General features: G+C 42.4%; 1 long non-coding RNA gene across 1 annotated transcript; it reads left to right on the forward strand.

Moving 5' to 3' along the window:
* Positions 1-4,856: 4,856 nt before the first annotated feature.
* LOC142157887 (uncharacterized) lies at positions 4,857-7,615 on the forward strand. Its single transcript, XR_012692677.1, has 3 exons — positions 4,857-4,871; positions 6,263-6,335; positions 7,397-7,615. It is a non-coding gene; the product is annotated as an uncharacterized LOC142157887 (long non-coding RNA).
* Positions 7,616-9,118: the final 1,503 nt, after the last annotated feature.

Genomic DNA, 9,118 nt, shown 5'->3' on the forward strand with positions numbered 1-9,118 from the left:
TAACGCGGAAAACCTGTCCAGTGGTACCTGCAGCAATGCTGTATGTATCTGCATACCCCAAACCCAGTCAACTCTGGGATGTCCCTGTCCGCCCTCCCAGGTGAACTATTTCAATGCCCTTTTATGAAGTTTATATTTAGCAAGTTCTTGGCAGTTTGGCGTTCCTTGAGGGCTAGTTTGACTGTTCCACCTTAATACAGCCTCAAGAAATGAGAGTAGAATGTATGAAAGTTCTATTAATGTAAGAGAACAATGAGGTTTGTATTTGTGAATAGTTTGTGCCTAACAAATAAACCAAGCGCCACATGTTCTAATGTCAGTCATGTGTCTGTTAGGACCATTCAATCAATGAATCAATCATTCCCATGACTAAGCCGATAGGGCGAAACGTACGTCGGGTCACGTGTGACGCGTGACGTCACACACCCGGAAGTGTGAAGCCGGTTAGCGGAGCCAGCCGCGATCGTGCCACACTCTGTTTAATCTTGCAGTTCATTTAGACTGCTGCAATGCGCTTTGTTTAGGGTCTATATTAGTATAATACTATCCTACCATAGGAGGGTGACCAGAAGGATTAGTCCTTATGGTCCTTCAATACCGCTAGTCTCGCTATCAGCATGATTATAGGCAGAGCCTATCTATTTCATAATACAGCAGATATGTTGTAGAGGAGAATCCTCTGTGGTCATGATAATAATAATCCCTCTCTTTCACATATCATATGAGAGGATATTATCTATCTATATATCAATTTGAGCTACCAATCTCAATTGTTGGGACTATATGTATAGACCCTTAACCTTCTAAGAACCTACATTAGTCAGGTTATTAACCCTGACTTTTGGAACTATATACATCCAGACCTAAGTTTCCCTCAATATCTGTGTTAGACTTTAATATCCTAGCGGCTTTAATAATTATAACCCTTAGAAGCGCATTTGTATTAGAATTACTGTTACCTAATCAGAGTGGACACATTTGCTGGCTATATGTGAAACACAATGTATCAATGAATATATGAAATTTAATCTTAATAAACTGTGCTATTTTGAACTCAATTGATACAAGGTTTACACTTATGGGTATTTTCCCCAGTCAATTATAAGTGTCACAATTTTGTGACCACCGGCTTCCCGGAAGGGCATTTTTAATTAACTTTATCACTTGTCTTTATTTTCATCACCTCTTTATTTTAATAATTCGCCTAGTCTTATATCCGATATTTGTCTAATTTCTAATAATCATTAATAAAGTTGATTTTATAAAACTCTTAGGGACAGGAGTGCCCCACACACTACTTTTTTCAGTTGATGTCTACCATCAATTGATTCCCTTTATGTTCTAGATTCGTCTAGTTTAGGGAGCACCCCCTCATATAATATATAACATATGATACCTATTGAGGTTTGTCCTTGCTTTAGAGCGGATTGACAATCTTTCTCTTTTTTTAGGACCATTCAATCACAAGACACACATTTTACAAGCAATCTTCATACAAATGACTTTGAACTTGATTTTATGTTGTTGGGAACGAGGCATTGTTTTGTGTCTGTTTGTTAAGAGGAAAACTTTTATAAGAAACAAATAATTGACCCAAAAAAGATTGGATAGCATTGCATCCTTTTGACGTAAAGCTTGAATTAGATCTTAATCCATTTATTAAAAGAGCAAGAAACGGCACTCTTTGAGGTTAATCTATGTCAAAGGCTGTGTATTTTGGATAATATAAATAAAATGACCGGAGTGTTTTAGTTAACTGTACTCTCACTCCTCTGTAAGTTGCTATGGTAAGTGGGAGGTGCTTCTTTACCACAGCAGATACAGACTGACTGACACATTGACAGTTTTGCTTTACAGAAATGTGGATTGGGTGATTTATATAAAAGGATAACTGAAATCACTGCATCCACAGCTTTTTGACCTGTATCCGATTCCAATGGACAGTGTCCTAAAGATGTGGGAGATATTTCATCTGTCTGTAATAGAGTGGAAGTATGTCATGTCTGGACACACACCTTGCCAGGGACTAATAGTAGTCCCCTTAATCTTAAAGTCAGATATGCTTACTGGGAGTTACAGGTTGCCCACAGGACCTGTGTCCAAATCATTGGTGATCATTAGTAGCGGACACAGGATACAAGACAGGATTATAAACAAAGCCCCAATGTAGACAAACAATAGACAATTACAAGGTCAGTCCAGGTCAGCAACAATCATACAGCAGAAGTACAACTTAAGTATCCAAAATGAAGGTCAGCGTCAGAAGACAGATGCAGTATCGAAACAAGATCCAGAAGAGTCGCCCAGTCCAAGCAGGAATAAGGGCAGTCAGAAAACAATTATATTTAGAAGACAGATAGGAATTGATGAACCAGGACATGCTCCATGCACAGCACCCAGGTAACCATGAACCAGGCACCACACGGTGTGCCAGTTCCTTCTGGCATCTTGGCAGGCAGGTAGTGGGTACGCCATCCTCAGCTCCTCATTCTGTGAGTGTCACTTGGCTGTGACATCATAGCCAAGCGCCACACTCCCAGCATAACACTGACATGGAGGAGCAACAGCCGACGGCTTCACATGGTCCTTCATGTCAGCAGCCGGCGCTCCATGTGGATGCACTATGCAGGCATTAAAATCACTGAATGAGTTGTAACACATGCGGGGAACGGAACAGACGCACACAGATGTCCTACCTTCCTCTTCATGCACCACTGCCGTCCACACGGACCCACCCCAGCCACTCTCCACCTCAGCACAGTCTTTGATAAGGGCCTGACTCCTGGATCCTACAGAGGAGTATACTAAAGGACATGTGATGGGTGGCATAGAAAACAGCAACAACAACATATAGTTCGATGTATTAGCTGCCTGTGACCACCTCACAAATGGTAACAGACCCACCACACCTTACAAAATGGAGTATGCACACAGAAAATGGCTAGCTAGGCCTGTTGACTGGAACCCCTGGCCTCTAAGCCTGTAGTCAGCTTTTTAAGTGCCCCCTAACTATTGGAGCCTTAGGCAACCACCTTTGTTAACTAATGGTAGCAACGGCCCTGAGTGTAGACCTCAGTCCTGTAGTGTGCAGAGCTGTCTTATTGCATGGGCACGCAGGACAGTTGCCCATGCAATATTGTAGTAAAGGCTTGCCAGTATATAATTCTGAGAGATTTATTCAAAACCTTCAAACTCTCTTTATTAAAACGTTTAGGTGGACCAGTCACCTCAGTTTCAGCTGTTACATGTAATGTGATCTTGCTGTTGCAAAAACATATCTTGACCTTGACGAAAGCAACATACATGTGCTAATTGTACATAAGAGACAAAATCAACACACATTATTTTTTTAAGCAATTTTTGAAGCAATTCTCTACAAAGAAATTTTGCAAATGTTTGTGTTGAACACTTGCTTAATAATAAATAATTCATAGTAATTTGGTACCGTGCCATCTTCGCTTATATGATTTACTAACTGAGTACCATTTTTATGTTGAATTTCTTGTTTTTCAACTTCAAGGCTCATGTTATATTGTTTAAACATTTGTGTGGCTTAATCTCTGCTGTAGAGCATGTTTTTCTAATATTTAAACACTGATTTTGTTGAAGGTACCAATAAATACAATCTTAATTTTATCGATAGTGGTTGTGTAGGTAGGGCTCCATTGCACTATTTTGCCCGGGGGCCTATAATGCTGTTGAGATAGGCCTGGTTTTGTGGCTGTCGCAATCTCCGCCACCCCCTGATATAAAAGCCCAAAGTCATTTCCATCCTGCTCAGCTGAGTGTACCTTGAACTTTCCAATCGGTAGGCCCATTGGCATGGGATAATAATGTTATCCAAGCAGAAATTCTCCCAGGTGTTTTCCACAATGGGAGGAGAGTAGGCAGAGATGTATTTATATTTAATTGGGTTTAAATATTTTTGGAAAGTTTATTTTTAAGGTTCTCAATATTGTAGTAAAGATTGTGTAACCCATTCCCCAACTGTAACTAATATAACAATTTATTTATGTTGGAGCATAGGACATAAGGCTGTAAGCAGTAGGCTCGAGGAAAGGAAACTGTTACAATGTAACAAAACATTTTACGTTTCTACAGCCTATTAAACAGGGTAATAATTGTTAGCAGCTGTAAATGGCTTGAAGAGTAGTTACCATTATTAGCAGCTAGATGTCCCGCTATTGAAGAAATTAGGGAAGTGTGGCCTTTAGACAAAACAGAGTTAAAATGATGTGGGTGAGTGACTTAAGTAATCACCAGTCATATGAGGATTATACAGAGTAACAGCCAATAGGGGCTGGAGGGGGGGGGTTTGATAAATCCTCATATATAAGGCAGCTCGTGCAGTACCTGAGTGTTCCTGCTTCCGGATTCCTCCCTCCCACCCAGGCCCGGTGCTCCCATTAGGCAACCTTAGGCAGTTGCCTAGGGCGTCAGGACCTGCAGATTTTCTAATCTAGTCAGCGGCTTGGGAGAGAAGTGCAGCGGCGGCACCCCACTGCCGCTGTTATCCAGTGTCCGCGGTCCTCTTCTTTCCGATGCGCTCGGGCCGCCCGGCGCATCTCACACATGATCACTGACATCAGTCAGTGATCATGTGATAGTCTGTCTGGCGGCGCCTCTGTGAAGTAACAGACAGTGTCTGTTATTCACAGTGTCTGTCAGTGACAGAGAGTGTGAATAAAGTTCTTTCCCGTCGCCCCCCTCCCCTTCCAGCATGCATCACTCCGCCTCCTGTGTGAAGAAGCTGAGGAGCAGCCATTGAAAATAAAAGAGAAGAGAAGAGAAAAGAAGAGAAAAGAAAAGAAGAGAGAAGAGATTTGAAAAGCCCCCCTGCATCTGCTGACCAGACTTCAGGAGAAAAAAGAGTGAGTAAATAAAATCTAATTATTTATTTATTTTTATTTATTATTAAAAAAAAAAAAAAAAAAAAATAGGGTGCCCAAAATACAATCTAGCAAGTACAGACCTAAAAAATTTTTGGGAAAAAAATGGGGGGATAATATGACTTTTGGCACCTCATGCTCTATATTTGACTTGTAAACTATCATTTGCAAGTCAAATATAGAGCATGAGGTGCCAATAAAATTGTCATATTTTCCCACCATAGTTTGAAAATAAAATATAGAACATGAGGTGGCAAATAATCATTTTTATACCGTTTGCCACCTCATGCTCTATATTTAATTTTCAAACTATGGTGGAGGAATGACAATTTTATTGGCACCTCATGCTCTATATTTGACTTGCAAACTATGGGGTAGAATTTCTACACTATAGTTTGCAATTGATGCAGAGGGGGTGCAGTGGTGTGATGCAGAAGGGGGTTGAGTGGTGTGATGCAGAGGGGGGTGCAGTGGTGTGATGCAGGGGGGGTGAGGTGGTGTGATGCAGAGGGGGTGCGGTGGTGTGATGCAGAGGGGGGTGCAGTGGTGTGATGTAGAGGGGGGTGCAGTGGTGTGATGCAGAGGGGGGTGCAGTGGTGTGATGCAGAGGGGGTGCGGTGGTGTGATGCAGAGGGGGGTGCAGTGGTGTGAGGCAGAGGGGGGTGCAGTGGTGTGGTGAAGAGGGGGGTGCAGTGGTGTGGTGCAGAGGGGGTGCAGTGGTGTGGTGCAGAGGGGGTGCGGTGGTGTGAGGCAGAGGGGGGTGCAGTGGTGTGAGGCAGAGGGGGGTGCAGTGGTGTGATGCAGAGGGGGGTGCAGTGGTGTGATGCAGAGGGGGTGCGGTGGTGTGAGGCAGAGGGGGGTGCAGTGGTGTGAGGCAGAGGGGGGTGCAGTGGTGTGGTGAAGAGGGGGGTGCAGTGGTGTGGTGCAGAGGGGGTGCAGTGGTGTGGTGCAGAGGGGGTGCAGTGGTGTGGTGCAGAGGAGGGCGCAGTGGTGTGGTGCAGAGGGGGGTGCAGTGGTGTGGTGCAGAGGGGGTGCAGTGGTGTGGTGCAGAGGAGGGTGCAGTGGTGTGGTGCAGAGGGGGGTGCAGTGGTGTGGTGCAGAGGGGGTGCAGTGGTGTGGTGCAGAGGAGGGTGCAGTGGTGTGGTGCAGAGGGGGGTGCAGTGGTGTGAGGCAGAGGGGGGTGCAGTGGTGTGGTGCAGAGGGGGGTGCAGAGGCGTGATGCAGAGGGGGGTGCAGTGGTGTCATGCAGAAACATATGTTTGATGAAGGGACATATTAGGGCCATCCATTGCCTTTAACAAGTGCATAATTCACAGGCTTATTTTGTAAAGTTTTTTGTTCCGAAATCCAACACCTGGATACCTCCCCTCTAGAAATCCTGTGTCTGCAGTGGAGTCTGGACAGCGTTCTGCATCAAACATCACTGCATCTGGACCGCTGGAAAAGGTAAGGCTTATATATTTGTTCTTTTTTTTCAAACACAAAAGCACAAAGTCTGGGTAAGGGTCTGTGAGGCGGGTATTTGGTGTGTTCACCAGGGAAGGCGGAGGGAGGGTTTGAAATTCTGCCTAGGGCGCCGAGAACCCTAGCACCGACCCTGCTCACACCCTTCAAGTTGGATTTGGTAAGGGTTTTAGGTTACGGTTGCAGGTTTAGTTAGGGGAGGAGAGCAGTGCAGTCGGTAAGTGTGTATATGGTGCTCGGTTCATCTTGTCATAGGTCACTACCCCCCTTTGTTTGTGGTGTCATCGTATGGTTGGTCTGCCTGTGAGGAGGACCCTAAGCCAGTATTTTCAGGCTTATACTGGCGGTTAATAGGGGGTGTAGTCTTGCCGTTGGACAGATTTTAGCACCGACCAATAGATAAGGTATGATCCTGGGTTGGTGGTACAATGGTCTGACCTTTCCACCGTTATTGGTTTTGCTGTTGCTGACTGCCCTGCTCTCGTCCGCCTTACAGTCCTTTTTAGGTTAAATTTATAATTCATTTTTATAAATCCTATTATTCATTCCAATGTTAATTTGGTGTCTGTGTTTTTATTTGGGATTGAAGAAGAGGTTATGCACATAGGGCCTGATTCATTAAGGATCTTAAATTAAGAAACTTCTTATTTAAGTCTCATGGACAAAACCATGTTACAATGCAAGGGGTGAAAATTAGTTTTCTGTTTTGCACATAAGTTAAATACTGGCTGTTTTCTCATGTAACACACAAATACTTGAAAGCTTATTTGTACACTGAAATGTAAAGTTGATATTTGTGTGCTACATGAAAAAGCAGTCAGTATTTAACTTATATGCAAAACAGAATACTAATTTGCACCCCTTGCTTGCATTGTAACATGGTTTTGTCCAGGAGACTTAAATAAGAAGTTTCTTAATTTAAGTTCCTTAATGAATCAGGCCCATAATAGTATGGTGTGAGTCGATGGGAACTTCCACGCTAATCATTTTAATATATACATTAGAGTTAAAATGACTATCCCTCTTATAAGAGTATAATACAGTTACAGTTGGACCATGTATTTCTGTGATTGTGAGAAAAATAAGGCAGATGATAATCACAGTGAAGAGGAAGCGAGACCACGGAGTGCAGACTGATGCTGATTGCACAGAGGCGATTCCTCTCTGTGGGTTTCCCCCAATCAAACACTGGAAACCAGAAGGACCGGACTGCTGCAGTTCAGTATTCATCAGGAGTAAATCACACATAGGTCTAATTACTTTAAAAGGTATTTGTGCCGTTTACTATAACGCTTAATTTGCTATTTGGGAAGCACAGTCTTCATAAGGCTGATACGTGTCGCTTTCTCTGCCTGGTGGTGGCGCTGTCACTATTGCTGGCAATGGAGATCTTCCAGGGTTTCTATGATGTGTCAGATCTCTCCAAGCCTTATATATATATGAATTTGTTAAACTGTTTTGTTTAATCCCATTCATATCCATTTAATGTATAGACTTTTATTAAACACATTGCTTTATATTCATTGCTTCTTTCTGTGCATTTCACCTAATTCTCTACATCATCAGATTTTTTTATTTGTTTTTTCAATGGCCCTCCAGTGCTCTCTCTATTGAATGCAACTGTTCAGTGTCTCATCCTAGTGCAAAGAAAAATAATAATAAGTCCGTCTGATGATATATAGACATGCATGAAAAGCAGAGAAAGAAGCCAGGAAGATAACGCAGTGACTATACGAAAAGTTTCAGCAAGCCATCTGAAGATGGAAACCCCCTTTAAGATAAGCTTAAAAAGAGAGCATTAACCTGCCACTTTTAATGAAAAGTAAGCTCCCATTTTACCTGTCAGCGCCCCAGTAGGTATGTAGGCTAAGCCTTGCCACAGGGAGTTATTTTAGATTTAAGTGTTAGTAGCAAAACTTGTTGTGGTTGAATTAGTGACAATTAGATGTAAGCCAGCAAGCTGGAGATAGACAAGGAATGTGTGTTTTGAAGTGGTCCTCACAGACACCCTCACGGCTCACCTCACTTTAGTAATGCCCCTAGTTGAGGCATTACTCACAGCTACATGTGAGGGTGCGAGAGCTGAACAAATGTCCAATGTTTGTCTTAACCCCTTAATGACCAGAGGTGCTTTATAGCTGCGTGACTACACAGTTTGTCCATGTCAATTTAATGGAGAACAACTTTTTAATTACTTTGTGTATCTTTTAGTATGACAGGTGACTAAATATTGATTTGATTTGTGTTATATAGGGACACATGGACAGAAATAATGAAAAAGAACTTAATAAGCTAGTAAAACCACTATTTATTGTTATTATTAGGATTTATTATACAGCACTAGCATACTCCGCTTTACAATTGGGAATAATAAACACCGTAATAAACCAAGACTGGTTAGTAACAAATAGACAGAGAGGTAAGTTTACCCTCTATAGGAAACTAGGGGGTATATTTACTAAACTGCGGGTTTGGAAAAGTGAAGATGTTGCCTATAGCAACCAATCAGATTCTAGCTGTCATTTTGTAGAATGTACTAAATAAATTACAACTATAATCTGATTGGTTGCTATAGGCAACATCTCCACTCTTTCAAACCCGCAGTTTAGTAAATATACCCCTTAAATTTTGATACTTAAGGTTAAGTGCCAGAGATTGCAGGATTGGTCCAGCCAGATTGCAATGGGAGAAAGGGCTTAATGGGGCTATATGTTTCAATCATACAGCTATGTTGGTTTGGGGGTGAGTTATTAATGTATAATAAA

The sequence above is a fragment of the Mixophyes fleayi genome, chromosome 5 (genome assembly GCF_038048845.1).
Source record: "Mixophyes fleayi isolate aMixFle1 chromosome 5, aMixFle1.hap1, whole genome shotgun sequence".
In the NCBI taxonomy this organism is placed as follows: Eukaryota; Metazoa; Chordata; class Amphibia; order Anura; family Limnodynastidae; genus Mixophyes; species Mixophyes fleayi.